The following is a 20,784-nucleotide window of genomic DNA, read 5'->3' on the forward strand; positions in this document are numbered from 1 at the left end:
TCAGTGCTCGAGCCCTGTCTTTACAGTGTCTGTAATCACAGCGCCAATGCTTGTTTGTATCCTCTTCTCACAGCCAGGAGTATTGGACTGTCCGTGGCAGAGCTGCAGCTGTGAGAGGGTAAAATATCCGCATCGGGAGCGCTTTCTGGGGGCTGTTTTCAGCTTTTCTTGTCTCTGTTCCCCCGAGCAGCCGCCGAACATATCTCTGTTTCTCTTTTAGAAATGACCCGGGCTCACTCACGCCTGTCAATCAGAGTGCGAGGGGGGCTGGGGGCGTGTTAGAAGATCGGCCTTAATGGATACAATGTATCTATAGATTATTCCTGAATTGATTAATAAAAGCAAGTTTGTTGTTATAGGCTCCGCCCCTTATCCCTCAGTCTGCAGTCTCTCATCATCAGTTCCGGTGGAGGTGATTGGAGGTGGTTCTGGGGGCTCCCTCGGCTGACCACCCCTCTGACGTCACTGGAAATGGTGGGGAGACCACACCAGCCCTGGATGCCAGACGCAGACAGGCCACTTATTTTCGCGTGGAAAGAGCGCGCCGTGTGATCTGCTGCAGGTGAGTTGTCGGCGTGGGAGGGGGATGGAGCCGAGGGGGAGGTTACTGAGTGAGGGAGTCTGGGGGCGTGTTAGAAGATCTGCCTTACTGTATACAATGTATCTTTAATGAGATCTAAACGTTTATAGATTATTCCTGAACTGTTTAATAAAAACAAGCTTTTTGTTATAGGCTCCGCCCCTTTTCTCTCCGTCCTGCAATCTCCCATCATCGGTTCAGGTGGAGGTGATTGGAGGGTGTTCTGGAAACTCCCCACGCTGACCACCCCCACTGGGTGAACCGCCTCTGACGTCACTGGTAGTGGCAGGGGTGGTACCACACCAGCCCTGGATGCCAGACACAGACAGGGGAGTTATTTTCGAGAAGTGAGCGCGCCGTGTGATCTGCTGCAGGTGAGTTGGCCAGGTTGGAGGGGAAGGTACTGACTGACGGGGTTTTGTTCCCTCCTTATGTTTGCGAAGTAATTGTAGCGTAAGGGCCTGAGCTGCCGACTCTAGAGCTGGGAAACAGGTTAGAGTCTCGGCGTCTGTTCTACAACCTGTGATTTAGGGCAAATCACTTACCTTCCCGGCGCCTGGAAAAAAATGTGAATGTACCTGTGTAAAGTAACTGCCGGCCCGTCAACTCCAGGTGCCTAAATGAGCTGAAAAGCACTGCAGAGACTTAGAACTGCCGAGTTTTTAGGTCTCGCCTGAGCCAGCGCGCGCCGCGCTTGACCACGGTCACTTTCACGGCCGCTTTGCTGTTTGACCGCGATCACTTTCACTTTCACGGCCGATTGTTTGCGTTTTGGTTCTAGTTTGGCGCCTGAGATTGGGGCTGGGGAGGGGATTTCATTAGGACATCTGGACTGACCATATCAAAGCGGACAGCGGCGCCCCGAGCAGGCTCGGGGTTCAGAGTTCACTAGAGCGGAGTGTATTTAATTAAAGCCAATTGGAACATCCGAAATGCGTCGATTGATCTGGGTTTGCGCGCGCCGGTCTCTCTTGCAGTTTGGTGTCCGGTCGGGGACGGTCACTTAGATTCCTTCTTTGTGGTGCTCTAGGAGTCCGACTGCTTCCGGGGCAGCCAGAAAGTGAACAAAGAATGTGCAATGGATGCCGGGAGGGGTGAAGCTGCGCCCTTCTCACAGGCCCTCGACGGACATGTGCTTTCCAGAACATTTAGTGCGCATTGGGGTCTTATTTACAAGCCCCTCGCACCGCTGATGCGTCACTTTTTTCCATGTTAAAAGTGAAGCACCGGCGGCGCAGGGGGCTTGTACATAAGCCCCTGGGTCTTCAAATTACAGGGATGCGCCAACCGTCCCAATAAAGGCAACAATGTTGCAATCCGTGCATGAACATTAATAGTAATCATTATACACAGCGCTTCTTACCACATGTGTGCAGACACTAATGTACTCTCCATTTACCGACATTGGAAGGATGGAATACTGAGCGGGCATAGGCAGCATTTTACCGATGACCCTCAGGCTCGTAGTTTCGTGCCCAGCTCGATTCTGAAATGCCGGACTCTGTGTAGAATAGAGCTGCCCATTACCCGAACATCGGAACCTCCCTCACCGGTTGGTAGATGGACTCGTCCACGCATTTCACAGCAGCCAAACTTTCCCTGTCTTCTGACTTTGTAATTGTCCTGCATTAAAATTGAAGTGTTCCTAAACCCCGCTACTCTGGCCATCACCCTCGAAAACATGTTTGCTTCCTGGGGGCGCCGTGTGTGGAAGTTTATTAAGCTTTTGAAGCCCCCGCTGCGGCGTTTCTTTCACCCGGCTATGACCAGGCCTCACATACATGTCACAATAACTCCTGTGATTAATTGTCTTCCTGGAGAGAGATCAGCGTTTTGTAAAGTTGAGGTTTTGACTTAGGTGGAGTTAGTGCAGAGGGAAGAACGTGTACCCAGTAGATTACAGAGTGCGTATGATGTACACAGATCAGCAGGTTACTGCTTTCAGGCATCCTTTTGTTACTTGCAATTTATAACTTAAAGTCCTGATATAGAATAGTGAGCTATTAACTTTCACCCCAGAACTGCATACACACCGCAAAGTAAACATTATTAGAACATTGATTAATGTTGCAAAAAGGGTTAATTTGACTAGAAATCGATTCTTAATGTTAAACAAAACTCCCAACTCTGCTGTTTCTTTTTGGACTCTGAGTTTGTGCTTCTCCACACCAAGCACTCTTAATCTATACTGCCTACCAGTATGGATGACATGTGACTCCTACACTTTCACTCCTTTGGCTTATGTAACATTTCCTATACACTGATTTACACACGTATGGTTGATTGTCTCTGTGTAATGTGTGTGATGCAAAGTGCTCGGACACCCTACACTGGTATGAGTGGCGCTATATAACTAATTCAATGCATCTGAGAGAGTGTGGTTATGGTGACTTGGTCACTGTTAAAGGGTGCTGGTGAGAGAATCCGTGGTGGAGGTGGTCATTGGGGGGGGCGCCAACAAACATTGTCGCACAGGGCGCCACCAGCACTAGGCCGGCCCTGTGAGTGGGCAGTGGTGTGGAGCAACCCATCCAAGGGATACATAGGATACTGCTGGGGGCTCAGACAAGAAAGACAAAAATCTAAAGTAAGGGATCCGCAGTCAGCCGGAGTATATAAGCCTCATAGGAGTGATGACGCATAAAAACGAATGTACTGGATTTAGTAGATGCCGCGTGTTCTGCAAGAGGGACTTGGTAAAGAACGTGCAAATGATAAAATAAAATCCGTACATTTGGAGAGTCTTCTAGGGCCAAATCTCATGAGGCGCGAGCTGGTACCGATACACAGAATGTCGACGGAGTCTGTACGGCGCTGCCAGGGCGTCGCATAAGCCACATAGAAACCACCAGGGTCACTCGACACAACTCCGGCCGACTGCGTGTCCCGTACTTTAGATTTCTTTGTCTGAGCCCCCAGCAGTATCCTATGTATCCCTTGGATTGGTTTTGAAACTACGCTTACGCCGTGGACCTAACGGTTCCGTTTGGACGTCTCCTTTCAAACCAACCGCCTTAATTTGAGTGATGCCGACATTTAAACTAAACTACGGTCCCAAGTAAACCATCTGCTCATTTTCATTCAGACCGTTATGTTAACTGCGCCCTGAGGAAGGAGCTCATTGGATCTCTTGGGCTCTCCGAAACGCGCGTCGGCGCCTTTTTGTTTGTTTGTTGTCTTTCATGCATGTTTTATTGTATCGTGTAATGCATGGTCTTTTTAGGTATTTTTTGTGCCTTTTGTATGCATTGACTGTGATGAGCTTTTGCACATATGCTTCTCTTGTCGGGCTGATGGATTATTTTCCTTTTTATGTTATATATTGTGTTAATCATGAACAAAAAATGTTTTTAAAAAAATGAACACTGGTAGTGACATCACTACAGTATTTATATAAAAATGTATAAAAGTATTTTTGATAAATGAGAGAAAATATTTTATAAAAACTCCTCTTGGTCTGTGGGTCCATCCCATCCTGTGGACTTATTGCCTACGAGTATTGTACTAGGGGGGGGGGGGTTGTGCCTCTGTTTTTATATATATTATTTCCGGATTCCTTTCCCCTCCCACTGACTGTTTCAGGGTCCCTCTGCGTTTTTCTTGTTGATACACCTGCATAATATGCCACAATAAATTGAAACATCGACCTGACTTTGGACACACCAATATAACCTCCCATCCCTTACAGAAATGCTGGCCATACTGCTGGCACACCTGTATAATCTGTCGGGTTACTCCGGAAGTCACCTTCCCACCCATCTGTGCAGAAAGGCTTGAAATGTTTCACGTGAACGGCCTTTTCTCTTGAAGGGTAGGACTCTTTGGCGCTAGCCCAGATAATCCATCGCCACCTGCCTCTTGTACCCTCCCAAACACGCATACACATGGAGATGTGGTCCGCATCTGTCCGAAACTTTCAGTATTGGCAAACCCTCCGCTTCAAGTACCGTCTTCGCGGCCCTGCAGCTGCTGCACCCTGTACCCCACGAAAAATATTTTCTAGTATGGGGTAAAGGCAAACTGCGATTGCCTTGGCAGTAAGCCCCTTTGAATACACCCACCTCTCCCCTAAACAAAACCTGTTGGGGTTTAAAGTTCTAAAGACGTGGGTCGGAAGAGAAAAGCTGTTTGTCAGCTGAAAGTATTACTAAGGATTTAGGCTGTGCAGTTCCAGGTACCTCGTGGGACGTGGAATGAACGACAGCACCTGCTACTCTCCTCGCGAAACTTAGCAAATCAGAAATGAATTGCCAGATTTAAGAACTGCGGCCACTGCAGCTCATAACCCATTACATGTCTAACAAGCATTGGCATAGCCAATAGGTCTCGCCTTTGGGACCTTATAAGTGTTTAGCCACGCAACAGTTGATGTTGTTGCACCAAGGATATTGTGCTGCATAACTAAATACTTATAAGGTCCCAAAAGCGAGACCTATTGGCTATGTGTGAGAAGTTGGCCTGGTATATGATGTTCACTAGTTAAAGTGACCACCTTGTACCATGCCAAGCAACCCTTATGGTGTGGTTGTAAGTCAACCTTTTCGGACTAGCTGCCCTAGTGGTAGCGTAGGCTAAGCAGTCTTTGAGACTAAACTCGTTAAAAGCGTGTTAAGCAGGCTGTTTTACCAATTGTAACCCCCTTTTATACCAATGAAATGACACCACACAGATATATATTCAAAATATATATGTATTTATTACTCAAAGTATCCCCTAGACTCTTTATGAGCACAGGAGCACAAATCGTTAAACAAGACAACGTTATAATACACAGAAGTTGCACTTTATATGGATGGGCCCTGGTGGCCACTCACACCATATACTAAAATAGTGGTATAAGTACCACAAACAGGAAAGGGAAAAGGCCTAGAGCCTCTAGAATCGCTGGGCCTACAAGGAGCTAGCTTTAGTTAGTGACCAGGAGGTCCACGGGTCGCGTGTGCAGTGAGGAAAGTTACACGCGAGTTCCCATAGGTTTTCAATGGGTGCGTAAAAGTTTAAAAGTTACTGCAGAAAGGATCTTCTGGATGGACTACGATCTTAAGATTCAAAACACAGACACTAGAGATGTTTCTCTACACTTCGGCACCGGAGTGCCAGCGTTACCTCGCCCACAGGAAGCGGGTGCATAGGTCTCGAAGTGCGTCGGGTTTCGTCTATCTGTTCAATGGAGCCTGGTGACAAAGATGCTGCAGGCGGTCGGTCCAGAAGAGATGCGGTGGATCCAAGGGTGGATCGGAGTTGTAGAAGACCTGAAAGCAGAGAGGACAGTGTTCACAGTCACTACCCAGTGACCGGCGTGGCACCCGGTAGGTACCAGGCGATGTCGGGTGCAAACAGGTGATGAGGGGTAGCTTGTCTCCGCAGCCACGTGGTCCCTGAAGGTCGACGACATCCAGGAGTCGGTTCACGAGCTGTCCCACGCAGGCCCTCACTGTCGGCGACTCGATGGAAGCAAACAAGCCTTGGCAAAAGCAGAAGTCGTGAAGAATGAAGAAAGCTGATGGTTCTGACCAGCAAGGTCAGAGGGGCTTCTCCTTTGGAGGGAAGCAGGGGCCAGTCTGGAGCAACCAGACCAGCATTGTAGATTTCAAGGTTCGTCACCAAAATGGCCACTAGCCAACGGGCATGGGACCGGGCAGGCGCGTCGAGTTGCAAAGTGCAGAGGGGCCCCACGCAGATCGTGGAGATGCTGGCGGGCTCACCTTTGGTGCAGATGCTGCTCGTAGGTTGGGCTTCTCAGGACCCAAAGCACAACTTGGAGGGAGCCTCTGTTGTCGCGCTTGCAGCTTGTCGTCGGTCTTTCAAGATGGCTGGCTCCACGTGTCTCGGTGCCTCCACGGGTTCCTTCTTTGCAGGGACTGTGGATCGGGCTGTGAGAGGTCTGGAGGTCCAGGTCTTGTCGGTCTCTGGGCTCGGGCTCCGGCGGGAGGCGGCGGCAAAGCAGACGTCGAATAGCTGGTTGGTGCTTGCGTTAGCAAGATGGTCACTCCCTGACCATAGGGGAGATTTCCTTCTGTTCTCTGTGCAGCAGAGCGTCGAAGTTCCCGTCTTCTTCTTGTGGTTAAGTTGATTCCAGGATGTCTGAAGTCTTAGGACACAGCTCCTACCTTTAAGCGGATTCTAGGGGCCGGACTACCTGCTAGGTCCCTCCCTATGGGTGGGACCAGGAAGGGGGGTGGTTACACCCCCAATCCTCTGTCCAGCTCGCCCCAGGTCTGGGGCTGGTGTGCCCCAGGACCGGTTTGAACTGGCATATGCACCGAGGCTCCTTGTGAGCCTCAGGCATGTCTGATTCTATTGAAGCCCTACCTGACCAATACACAAAATCCTGTCTGGGGTGGTGCACGCACCTCCCTTGGCAGGAAACCCTTTGTCCACGTCTCCCAAGCTGGAAGGACTCCCAGCAGCAGGAGGGCAGACTTGTGTCTGTGGTGGCAGCATCCATTTTGTGGAGCTGAGGCTATGTCTGATTTTACCCGGGTTTCAGGTACTGTACATGTCGTGTCCCTCTAGAAGGGTGGAATGCTAACCCCGTCGCCAGAATTGGCGAGGGGTTAGTATTCCAATTCGTATGACACCTTACTCGACATGTTTTGATAAAGCCAAACTAAAGATAGCATTTAACCGCGAGGTTCATAATGCACTTAAGAGTATATGGTATGGCGATATCTGGAAACAGTAAAAGGAAGTGGTTCCGATCACTGCAGACAGGCTCAGCTCATGCCAGAGCACCATCTCACATGGAACCAAGCACTCTGCCTTCAGGATTGTTAAGGCCTGCCATAGGAGTGACTTATAGGTTAATATGTGTCCCATTTAAGGTTAGGTATAGGTATACTACACCTAAGTAAGAGGTGATTACACCAACTTACCCCAGCTGAGTGATCAGCCAGTTGTGTCAAATTGCTAGGCCAGGGGTGGCATAATACATGCTTCAGCCCCTGGTAGGCCTTAGATACACCAATGCCCTGGGTACCTAGTGTACACTGGTACAAGGGACTCACAGGGTGATCTAGTTCCAATTGGTTATGCACCTAAAGTGCATAGTGTGAATTTAGTAGAGAGAACAGCAGGCTGGGGGTCTGATTAGCAGGCCCACGGCCTCAATATGTCAAAAACCATTGAAGCAAAAAGCAAAAATTTGGGGTGACCATAGGATAGCAGACCCTACTCTCCTACACTATGCCAATGCTTGTTTTTAGGTAGCTTTGGGGCGGGGTGGGGGCAAAAGTGCCTCTTGGGTACTTCTCGGCACGAGGCCCCGCCCCCTCCTCACACACTGACATTTTGGCTCAGGTTGGCAGGTCTGTAACCGGCGCTCATGAAAAGCGCTCCAATACCTTCGGGCCAAGTTCACACTAGATAAAACGAATTAATAACAGGGAATTTTATCTTTTTCCATGGCATCTCCCCCGTGTGAAAGTGGGCCGTATTACTATAAATGTGTCGGCTGTTCTGACGTCCCGTCCTTTCCCTCTCTCCCCTCTGCCTCCCTCCTATAGCTTCCTCTTTCTCCCCACCTGTCTCCCTCGCCTCCCTAAACCGGAAACAAGCATCTTGGGACCGGTTACGAGGTAACACCTCAGTTTAGACCCAGCTATATGCAAATCAGTCTTGACTCTGTGCCTCATGGTAACAGTCCAGCCCAAACTGCCAAGCCAGGTCTGCCCTGAACCAGAAACAAGCATCCTGGGACCGGTTTCAGACAAACAGCCCTCTTCAGCCTGGCTAGCTTGAATCCAGTGAGCAAGGGACCCATGTCTGGGCTACATCTTGGGTACATCTCGGCACAAGGCCCAGCCCCCTCCTCAGGCCCCGCCCCCTCCTCCCTCAGGTTGGCAGGTCTGTAACTGGCGCTCATGAAAAGCGCTCCAATACCTTCGGGCTGAGTTCACGCTGGATACAGCTAATTAAAACAGGGGATTTTATATTTTTCAATGCATCTCCCCTGTTCGCGGAGGATCTCAGGAGAGGGACCGGTGAAAGTGGGCTGTATTGGTGTAAATGTGATGGCTGTTCGGACGTCCCGCCCCTTCCCTCTCTCCCGTCTGCCTTCCAACAGCTTCCTCTTTCTCCCCACCTCTCTCCTTTCTACCTCCCTCTCTCCCCTCTGCCTGCCGATCTCTCCCCTTCTGCCTCCCTAAACCGGAAACAATTATCCTGGGACCGGTTTCTTGGTAACACCCTTCATCAGCCAGGCTAGCTTGAACCCAGTGGCAAAGTGAGCAAGGGACCCACATCTGGGCATACCCTGCCAACTTACCCAGAAACCGGTCCCAGGATGCTTGTTTCCGGCTCAGGGAAGACCTGGCTTGGCAGTTCGGGTGGGACTGTTCCCATGAGGCAAAGGGTCAAGACTGATTTGCATATAGCTGGGTCTGAACTGAGGTGGCAAAGTGAGCTAAAGAATGATGATGGATTCAACCCAGATCTGTGACTGGGGGTGAGTGTCTGAAAAATTTCAGCGCTCCGTCCATCATCTTTTTGTGTTTGCGAAGTAGTTTTACCTGCCAAGTCACAATGACCATGAACTGCACACGCAGGTCCTGCCATGGCAGGCCTGAGGTATGGTTAGGGGGCTACTTACATGGGCCACACAATCAGTGCTGTGGACCCACTATTAACAATTAATTTACAGGCCCTGGGCACCTGTAGTCCACGTTATTAGGGACTTCTAAGCAAATCAAATATGCCAATTAGGTACAATCCAATCGTATAGTGATTTAGGGGAGAGAGTACAAGCACTTTAGCACTGATTAGCAGGGCTCAAGTGCGCAGAGTCCTAGAGATAGCAAAAATGGGTACAGAAAAATTTGAGGGAGGCAGGCAAAATGTTGAGGGAAGACCACCCTAAGCCTGTCAGGTCGAACACAGGCGTATTGTGGGTGGGGGTCCATGTATGTTCTCTTGTGCAGTGAGCAAATGTGGGGTTAAGTGTAATTTTTTTCCTCTGGAAGGGATCCAGACATTGAGGTGGAGAGAGGGTTATGGAGGTGTTCAGAAGTGTGGATTTTTCTTTTTCGGTCGCAGCCTACCACACAGCTGCTCAATACATCTCGGGGAGTGTCAGAAAGTTGCCCTGGGAATGCATCTGCCCCTGCTCGCTCGCCACATTTGCTGTGCAACATGAACAGCAGAGCAGGGGGCACTTTCACACTTCTGTGAAAGTGCAATTATTCTGCAAAGCCAACAAAATCTGTGCAAACGACTACTTTTCATCTTGAGCCAAACCAAAGTAAATAGGTCATTCCCCCATCTCCGTGAAAAGCGTCGTTTCCCCAGCTGGAAGTATAGTGCAGGGTTTAGAGGCAAATTGTGAAAGAGAATTTAGGGTTTCACTTGCAGCAATAAACACATGCTAACCTTCCCACTCTCCGCTGACATTCGCAGAGATAATTTCAAGCCCCTTGGTCTGGTCAGCACGTGTGTTTCAAATCTGTTATTTGTCCCTTTCTTCAATGTTCAAGTATTTGTTCGTGTTGTGCCAGCAGTCTGTTATCTTCACATAAGACCCATCGAAGTAACATTTAACTTGTATGTAATATTTCGTTTACTGTTTATTTAGGGAACGCGGTGTCAAGGAAGCTGATTAACTGATTAGGATTTGTGATTCAATTTCCACTATTTCTTTGTGAGAAATATCTTATTTCTGTGTGTTTGTGCGGGCAGCATAGACCGTGGCCCACGCCACAACAAGTTGCATATTAAGCACAGTGGCTCTGGCGATGTAACAGGCTTAAACTATTTGCAAAAACGCACAACCCTGTCTTTGACAAGTTATTCATGTTAACAACACTGTAGAAATAACACACTCTACATGGTATTTCTCAGTCCTCTGACCTAAACAAGCATTGTCCAAGCCAATAGGTCTTGCCTATGAAACTATTGGTTTTGGCAATGTTTTGAAGCCATGCTCTACAGCAGTGTGGCTAAACTAATTTGGAAAAGCACTATGCCGCTACCAGAGCTATTGCACTTTTTAGGTCGAGCCTAGGCAGCACGCATGCGCTGTCTGGAAGACCTGCTGTAATTTCTATATGGAGTTTAATCCTGCCTACAACTTGCCATTGGTTCACTCTTACGTCCCTCTCCTTTGCTGTCTCCTCATTGGTTGGTGCTCCAGATAAATAAGTTCAGTTTCTGGCTGAGGATCACTGACGAAGTACAGTTTCCTTAAGCTTTGGATGTGTATATGTTCCTTTGGGAACTACTTGTTTTATTTACTACTTGTGTTATACTGTGTGTGCAGTGTGTGCATCTAGTACACTGCAGGGTTTATTTCATCATCACGGTGCCTGCTTCATGGGATACCGCACTAACTTTTACTTTACTCCGCTGCGGGTCCGCACACCCTCTTTCATAAGCAGTAACATGTATAGCTTTTAATTTACTCCGCTGCCAGTCTGGACCGCACACCCTCTTTCATAAGCAATGTAGGAAAGTAGGATCCGCTTTCCTGATTACCCCCACCTTTTGCTGGTGTTGTGTTTTTGACTAGTCTAACTGGGATCCTGCTAATCAGGAGCCCAGTCACTGTGCTTCCTCCCTGAATTTGATTATGGCAAGTACTTTGGTACCTTCCCAATTGGCTACTGGTGTACCCTTGTAAATTTAATCTCACACAACAGAGACATAATACGACGAAGAAAAGCAAATAAAGCAGTCTTGGATGCTTGAAAGTGGGAAAATCGATAGATTTTATAATACTGCCCTCACACACCCGAGAGTGTCATGCTTCATCATTGGGCCGCATCATACACCTAGGTGCAGACCAACACCTTAGGTGGAGCGCAATTTTTTAGAGTGAATGATGAAACATGGTGGTGAGGGTAAAGTACAAAGATAGAATAGTCAGAATATACACAAAATTGTGCTTCTGAGAGAAAAGGAAACAGATAGTCTCTCAAAGTAAAGGGACCAAAAGAAGAGCAGAAAGAAATCTAAAACTGTCTAGGGGTTGACCCTCACACTTTTATTCTTGTCAACCTCTGGCAGGATTAAAATAAACGAAATGGGGTATCCAGGGCAGGTAACGACCCTACAATCCCCCTGCTAAAATCAACATGTTTCTGCCACCTATCTACGTGCCCAGCCGGGTCACTCTGGCATTCATCAGGGTGTTGGTCCCTTGAATATGGTCTACACCCCTTGTCGGGTACTTATTACCTTATTCACTCGGGGCAGTATCCCCGCTTCACTCTTTTGGAATTTCCAGGAGGATGAACATATAAGAGTTTACGAGAAAATGCTCTAAACCCGGGACAGCGGGGGACGGTGCTCTTGTCGTCACACTTACTCCAAAGAGGCACTGTCTCCTCTCTCCCCTCGTCTGTCCTCCGCTGATCGGAAACTCTTATATGTTTGGGCTACAAGAAGCTCCTGCCTCCAGCATCTCATCCTTTCCAGATCTTTGTCCTGTCCACTTCCTCTACACCGTGGGTCTGCATCTATAGTGAGCTGCTCGAGGTCCTCTTGCAACTCCTGTGGCTTTGGCCTGTGGGTCCTCTTGAGCGTCTTATTTGCCTTCAATGGACTCCCCTGCTTACTCGGGGGGGGGGGCTGCACTAACTCTATCGCAGTTATTGAGTCCATTGGACCTTGCTGGTCCCAACATTGCTCCTTTTTTGCTTTCCACATAGTAGCCTTTTTTCTGTCCAGTGGTGTGCAGTTTTTCAATTATCTGCTGCATGCTTTGCAGTGATGTAAATTTACTTGTTTACTTAACCTGAAGCTCAACCCTGGGCATCTGTAGCTGAGAGTAGTAAGACTCAGATAAAGAACTGTGTGTAAAGCATTTCAACAGCACCAAACAATGAAATAAGAAATCAATGACACACAGAAGATACCAATTTATAAAAATAGAACATTTTTTGTTTTATTTTTGGAGACCTTGGTGTATCAAATACCACAGATCGTTCTGGAGATACAGATATAAGAAGATATCACTTTTAAATGCACCTGCAAACAAGCATTTGTCAAAGAATTTTTTTGAAGACTTTTGAACAGTTTGAAACTTAGCTCGGCTACTCCAGCCTGGGTTGGGTGATAAGTTCCAGCTGGGCAGAGGTCTATGGAGCCAGAGTAGACCATCTGCACAGTTACCTGGTTACAGGAGCATTTTTGAAGCAAAATCCAAACTTTACAGGTCAATCATCATAGAGGTCAGTTGAGTGGTCCTGATGCTGAGGGATGCTCGAAGGATGCTCCGGTTGTGGTGCGGTCAGCGGGGATGTCTTTGTGGGTGCTCCTTGGTCCACTGGTGGGGTGGGACAAATTGGTCACAGCGATCCTGGTCCCTCAAAGACCTCTATGTTGCAGGCCAGCAGATGCTGGGCTACTGGTCAGACTGCACCACAGTGGGGGTGAAATCCTTAAGTGGGTGCTAGAGTCGCTCAAGATTGCATCTTTCATGGCAGTGTGCGACTCTGCCACCTCTTCCTCAAGTAAGTCAGTTAGTTCAGTTCAGTAGTTCTTTATTCAGTTGTTAAAAACACCATAAAAGGATATATACACAATTCATTATTTAAAAAAACATTAAATCAGCATCATAAGAACTCTGATAAGAGGAGAAATACATATTCACAGAAGAGGTCCATAAATTCATAGCAATCACAATTACACAATTATCACACGTGATCAATCGTATTTTGTGTGTTGTAAAACTTGGAAACTTTGCATTTTTAATCCAACCCTCACTTACTTGGTCTCCTTACTACTGTGTGAAGGCATTCATTTTTGACCAAAAACGAGCGTTAGCAAGGGCGAAATCGCCGAGCTTGACACCGCCATTCCCCACGCCCTGACGGGGACACGCCCACTTCGTGGCCACGCCCCCCCCCCCATCGTCCTCCCACGATACAAATGTGCAGTAATCGGAAGCGCAGCGGACGAGTGCAGCGGGCGCGACGATTGCGTCCAATTCTCGGCCCAACTTCGGTCACTACTTCGGGTGTCCACCCCCCCCTGACCCTTAGATCTGCTCTTATCAACTGCAGATCACTGACTAAACATGCCATCGACATCTGGCAGTCCCTCCGAGACAACAACTGGGATTTGCTTTTCCTAACGGAAACATGGCTGAATGACACCACGAACCCCGCCATCTCCCTTGCCCTACCGGAGGGCTACAGTATTAGCTGCGCCAATAGACCTAATGGCAAATCGGGAGGCGGTGTTGCCCTAATCCATAAATCTATATGGACGGCTACTTTTCCCCCATTCAACCACATTGACTGTATAGAAGGCTTGCCTTTCAGCATCCAAACTTCCCCATCTTCCTCCTGTTCGGGAATACTCATTTATCGTCCCCCTCACTCCAATCTATCGCACTTACCGGCTTTGACGGACTATATCATTCAGCTCAGTACTCGCTATGCCAATTTTACCGCTTTAGGAGATTTTAATCTCCACGTTAACAATGAATCCTGCCCGCATAGCAGTCACTTTATCTCCACGCTTGCGGCCTGCAACTTAGTTCAAATCATAACCCTACCCACGCATAAAGCGGGTCACACACTGGATCTAGTTTGTTCCAATCTCCCCTCCATCCGGGTGGACCCTCCCATCCCGGTCACTTGGTCGGACCACTTCTTCATCTCCTTTGAGATTGACTCTCTCCGTCCCACCAGACCCTCTATCATTCCTAAAACCTTAGGCAGAAACTGGAGCCGCGTCACCCTGGAAGCGCTCCAGAAACACCTCCACAACTCCCTACCATGTCCGGCACCTAACCCTGACCTAGCTATTAACCACCTGGACACATGGATTGGACAGGCCTTGGATGCCCTGGCCCCCATTAAACCGATTAAAACCTACAGGACGGCACCATCAGCCCCCTGGTACTCCGATGAACTTCGGCAGAAAAAGGCTTTCTGCAAATCCCTTGAACGCCACTGGAGACGGAATTACTCTCCAGAAAGTAAAACTCTCTACAAAACTGCCCTCAAACAATACCGGAGAATGATAGAGGAGCATAAACGGGATTTTCTGGCCTCCCGAATTAAACTTGCTGGCAACGGCGCCAGAGAGATCTTCAATATTGTTAGATCTTTCACAGACCCTACTGCACTGACCCGATCTCAGCCCGCCTCACAGGCGCTTTGCAATAAACTTTCTCAATTTTTTGAGGACAAGATTGAGATCATTTGTTCATCCTTTCCCCCCTCCATTAGTGAAGGAGATGACGAGCGATCCACTTCCCTGACACAGCCACCGCCGTCACCGTCGCACCTTATGTCTGAATTTGCAGTGATATCGGAAGCTGAATCTATGACCGAATTACTCAAATGTAAATCGGGTTCACCAAACGATCCTTGGCCAGCCAAGGAATACAAATAACTGGCACCCCTACTTAACCCTTACCTAAATCACATCTGGAATGACTCCCTCTGAACAGGAAGCTTCCCTACTAAATGGAAACATGCCTCCTTAGTCCCCATCTTGAAGAAGCCCAATTTGGACCCTGACCTTCCCAGTAACTACAGGCCATCTCCCTCCTGCCCGCCCCAGCTAAGATCTTGGAAAGGCTTGTCCACTCCCAACTGGCGAACTTTATCGAGTCCAAAGGGCTTCTCCACGACTCCCAGCATGGCTTTAGGTCGGGCCACAGCACGGAGTCGGCCCTTATTGAAATGGCCGACTCTGTGAGGTGGACGCTCGACCGAGGGTCGAGGGCGGTGTTAGTGCTGCTGGATCTTTCAGCAGCATTCGACACCGTCTCTCATAAGATCCTGCTGGGAAGGCTGGAGGACTGAGGGCTGGGCGGTTCTGTGTTGAAATGGCTGTCATCCTATCTGTCCGACCGTACACAACAAGTTTTCACCCCTCCCTTCACTTCCTCAGCCAGACCCCTCAAATGGGGAGTCCCACAGGGCTCCTCTCTAAGCCCGCTTTTGTTTAATGTCTATTTCACCCCCCTGGCCAAGCTGATTGCTCAGACAGGAATTAAATCCACATCCTACGCTGATGACATTCAGCTACTTTTCACGTTTGACACCTCTTCCGTCTCTGCTTTCGAACCGCTGAAATCCTGCCTCAGCTATTTCTCATTGGATGGATGCCAACTCCCTCCGTCTTAATGCAGGTAAAACGGAGATCCTGTTTTTTAACTCACCCTCTCCCCTGGACTCCAGCCTTTGGTGGCCAGATGAACTATGCCAAGCCCCCACGCCGAAAGACTCGGTGAGAAACCTCGGAGTTCGCTGGGACAACCATCTCAGTGTCAGCACCCAGGTACAAACAGTTGCAGCCTCCTGCTTCGCCAAAATTAGAACAATCAAACGGCTCATTAACTACCTGCCGGTGGACTGCCGTAAGACTGTGATCCAGTCATTAATCATATCCCATCTCGATTATGCCAATGCCCTCTACCTTGGCATTACGGCTGGCCTGTGTCACAAACTACAAACAGTCCAAAACACCGCCGCACGGCTGGTGGAGAGAATCCCCGCCAGACATCACATCTCTCCTCACCTCCGTAAACTGCACTGGCTGCCCATCGTAAAGAGATGCGTTTTCAAAGCAATGACGCTGGCCTTCCGTGCTTCCAAAGGCAGCGGATCAGCCCACCTGAAAAACACCTTACGTCCTTACGTTAAAACCAGGACTCTACGCTCCAACTCCCTACTTCTCCTAGAAACTCCCCGATTTAAGCGAGCCCGGGCAGGTGGTAAAACCTTTGAGGTCTGTGCCACCCAACAATGGAACAAGCTCCCCTTAGCCCTACGCAACTGCCAAGCAGAACCTGCTTTTCGCAAATCTCTGAAAACCCACCTCTTTTCTTCCTAAGACTGCTTTCCCGACCCTGTTCAGCCGGCTGTCAGAGTCTTCAGCGCCGGGATGCCCCGTTGGGGCCGCTGCGCGCTTTATAAAACACACAAATAATAATAATAATTTACACCTGTCCTCTAGTTGCTCTTAATCTCAGTGCGACTTTAATAAAATTCAATATGCAACACAAAGTCAGTGGATCGGCCGCCCGTTGTAAGAAAAGTAGCGCAGGTTTAAGTTGAGTCAAATTGGCCCTTTTCATGATGTCAATTAGGAATCTCTGCCTCGGCATTGAATAAAAAGAACAAAAAAATACAAAATGAAGGGTGTCCTGCGGAGACATATTGTCGCAGCCGCAGGCACCCTTCTGCTCAATCGAAACTGTATAGCCTAATGGATCAGCTAATAAGTGTGGTAAAAGATTGAGCCTAAAACGAGATATTAAAAATCTGTCCTGGGCATTGTACATGAGGTAAAGATAAGGTTCCATTCCCTCGGTAGTCTTGACGGAACTATGCGCGTTCACTGATCCCTTAATCCCTTCTTCTATCATTCTACTTGTGTTTCTTTGGGCCAGGAACAATCTTTTTATCTTGGGTTTATCCTGAACTCTAATTACTGATGGGTTAACAAAAAAATCTATGTGGCCCAGGTTCTCCAGATTGGTCTTAACATACTTAAGTCAGGGTATGTTCATGCATCTTTCTCTCCCTAAACAATCTCTCAATATTTGCCTACTTATCGCAGCTTCTGTCTCTCTCTCTCTCGCTCTACCCCCCCCCCCCCTGTTGTGAACCTGCCCATCTAATCCTAAAAGCTCTCTCATAGGATGGCAGCCACTTATTAAAGCCAACCCCCCTCTGCATATTGGGGCACAATTCCCTTGTGCTACCTGGGGTCATAGGCACCCTCTGTAGTTTCCTCTTCACAGTTGCCACTATGTCCTTGGGGTTTGATCCACAGCTTGACCCTGTTCTCCTCCAGGGCTATTCTTCTCACCTCCAGGGCCAGCTGCATTTCCTAAATCTCCAAGAGGGTAAGCAGAGCCTCTAGGTTTCCTGGTCTCCTCACCACTGTGGAGCTCCTTTCACTCCCAGGCAGAGAGTTGTTTCATGATGCTAAACACATACATGCAAGCAGGTCTCCACTGGTGGTCATTCCCTTGAACATATTAAAAGAGATTTTGGAATAGGAGTAAGAGTTGCTCAGCCACCCTGTTCAAATTGCCAACATGTTTCAGCCTTCATCTAAAGCCCATTCGAGACTGAGGCCTTCTTCAGGGCTAAATGCAGCCCTGCCTGTAACTGATTCATACCATGCATGACAATGAATCCAAAGGCACTCACCTAATGTAAGTCTCTTCTTGGGTGGAACCCTATAGTGAAGTTAAGCTACAGATGGAGACATCGTTAGAAAACCATATGACCACATATAATTGTCACTCAATATTTTTTTAGATTTTTTTCTCTTACTTAAAAAATGTAATCGACCCTTAAATAGCATCTCTATCTCAGTCACAGCATCTAACAATAAATAAAATAAAATTCTTGAATGTGGCAGACTTTTTTGTGACACAGCAAACTACTGTAAACTTAAACTGCACGTATGGGCATGCATGCGTGTGAGTATTCATGCAAGATATCCATTCATACTGCTTATCCATACTTGGGGGTAATCCAGAAGTCATGAAAGTCATTTGGAAAGGCATACCCCTGTAGTCACACACTTCACACAAGATAAAGGAATAAGGCTATCTTGGGTTACCCGTGCATATAGTTATTTGTGTTGTATGGGAGAGAGCTGTTGGTTATATTATAGCCATTGGTATTAGGGCAAGGAAATATGTTGACATTCAGTGGAAGAGTGCACTCTGCATCGCTTTGCAATTGGCCGATATTGATGTACTGGTTGCGATATCGAGGGCCAATGTAAATAGAGAGTGCATTGCTTTTAAGTGGTTAAAGTGAGGCAGCCCCCTCATCTTGACTTATTTCAAGGGGGTCGTGCCTGCATTCAAACCTGAATGCTCCCTCACATACCCGCAGCCATACAGTTCATGTTCAGGTTTTTAGGTTGAGCGTAAGCGTACAGCCTCTTGTATGCATCAGTGCACCACTACCAGTGCAGCAACAACTCAGCAGCAACTTAGGACCCATGCAGCACCACTTCAGCATCAGCGCAGCACCAACTCAGCATCACTCGTCACCAGTGTAGCACCACCACCCCAGCATAACTCAGCACCACCTCAATATCACTCAGGACCACCTCCTCATCAGTGCACCACCAACTCAGCATTAGCACAGCACCACCTCTGCATTTGCATAGCACTATATCCACATCTATGCACCACCACTTCAGCACACCACATCTGCATCACTTAGCACCAGCTCAGCACCACCGAGCACCAGTGTAGCAGCACCACCTCAGCATGACTCGGCACCAACACAGCATTACCTCAGCTTTAGCACAGCACTATCGCAGCATCAGTGCATCACCACCAGCTCAGCTCCAAAGCAGCCCCACCTTAGCAGCATCTCAGCGCCAATGTAGCACCACTTCAACATCAGTGCAGCATTACCTCAGCACAGCACCAACTCATCACCCAGCACCACCTCAGACCCAGCGCAGCACCATCCCAGCATCATTTAGCACCACCTCATCATTATTATTAGCTAGCTTGTAAATCGCCTGGAGTGTCCCCGCGCTAGAACACCAGTGAAAACCCCGCAACAATCCTGACCTAACCCCTACTCGTGCATCGGACTAAACAAACATAGAAGCAGAATAGTTACTTCTGTCTACCAGACGGGAGTCGGAAAAGCCAAGTTTTTAGGTTTTTCTGGAACAGAGACTCCGACTCACAGATCCTCAGGTCCAGAGGGAGGTCATTCCATGCCTTAGCAGCCAGAAAGCCAAAAGATCTCCCTCTGGCTCGAACCTTCCGCAACCTGGGCACAATCACCCTGGCAGAGCCAAGCAATCTCAAATCCCGTGCGGGCCGATAAACTGTAAGAAGGGGGAGCAAGAAGTGACCAAAGCATAAGGCCTTGAAAGTGACTCTGGCCTGAATTTGGAGCCAATGAAGTTTCTTTAAAGCTTCCCCCACCGAGACCCGCCAAGGGATGTTCAAGATCAGCCGGGCTGCACCATTTTGGACCATCTGCAAGAGGTTCAAATTTCTGGCAGTTAACCCTAAATACAGAATATTGCAATAATCAAGGTGAGATGTAACAAGAGCCTGTACAATAGTTCTTTTAGCATCAAGGGGGAGAAGGTCCAAAATTTTGCATAGCAGGTTAAGGATGCCAAAACAGGCTCCGGCTACAGCGGTAATTTGCTCAGAGAAGGACCGATTTTTATCAAACCATACTCCCAGTTTCTTCACCTTAGCATTCGGTGTCGGGGGTGGGTCCAAGTTACACAGGCCACAAATGATGTGACCAGAGAGAGGGCTGTTTATCAACAACCATTACCTCTGTCTTCCCTGCATTCAGCTGAAAACAGCTGCATCTCATCCAGTCCGCAATCTCCCTCATGCAAACCTTAAAATCGGATGCCGTTCCAGATTCATTTTGTCCCAGAGTCACAACCAGCTGAGTGTCATCAGCAGATGACACCAGTTTTATCCCATGCCTCAAAACAATATCCGCCAGAGGGTGCATATAGATATTGAACAAGGTGGGGTGGAGAGCCGAACCCTGTGGCACCCCCTGCGACAGAGGACAGACTCTGGATTTATATGGGTGTTGCAGAACCTGGAAGGATCTGTTCTGCTAAAAGTTTTTCATCCATTCCCAGGTGCCGACACCAGCCTCCCGCAGCCTCTCAAGCAGGAGGCCGTGGGACACTGTGTCGAACGCAGCACTCAGGTCCAGAAGAATCATAGCAGTAGTCCTTCCCTCATAGACAGCAATTCTCAGCACTTCTGCTGCCAGGAGAAGGGCCGACTCAGTGCTATGAAGTGGCCCAAAGCCAGACTGGGTATCATGGAGAGCCCGTCTCTCTTCCAGAAACATAGACAATTGTCCGTTAAGATGTTTCTCTGCAATTTTTGCTACATTGGGGAGTAAAGAGATCGGTCTCAAATTTTCAGGGAGTGCGGGATCCAAGGATGGTTTCTTCAGCAGGGGGACCACCATAGCGTGTTTCCAATTATTAGGGACCTGCCACGTCCTAAAGGACATATTCAATAAAGAAGAATGAACCGGGGCAATAACACCCATCCCTAGCCGCAAACATTTACGGGAAACCGGGTCTAGCGGTGACCCTGATTTCACAACCTCCATCAGTCCTTAAAATCTCACTTTCCATAGGTTGTTGAAAAACAAACTTATCTTTGGTCCCGGTAATTTCTACAACGGGAGCGGGGACAAAATTCCTACTACTTTCCTTAAAGGTGGCATATATTTTATCTATCTTGCCCATAAAATAAT

General features: G+C 48.3%; 1 protein-coding gene across 2 annotated transcripts in view; it reads left to right on the forward strand.

The window, feature by feature from the left end:
* The first annotated feature begins 286 nt into the window (after window positions 1–286).
* LOC146822343 (uncharacterized) overlaps window positions 287–20,784 on the forward strand; it is a 28,592-nt gene continuing 8,094 nt past the window's right edge. Inside the window, exons 1-2 of one of the 2 annotated variants that reach the window (XM_085613431.1) lie at window positions 288–562; window positions 734–954. The gene's annotated coding sequence lies outside the window, so the exon portion shown is untranslated. Of the gene's footprint in view, window positions 563–733; window positions 955–20,784 lie in introns of both variants that reach the window. The other variant, XM_085613432.1, reaches the window with a different exon arrangement.

This window comes from Triturus cristatus, chromosome 6 (assembly GCF_964204655.1).
Source record: "Triturus cristatus chromosome 6, aTriCri1.1, whole genome shotgun sequence".
Lineage (NCBI taxonomy): Eukaryota > Metazoa > Chordata > Amphibia > Caudata > Salamandridae > Triturus > Triturus cristatus.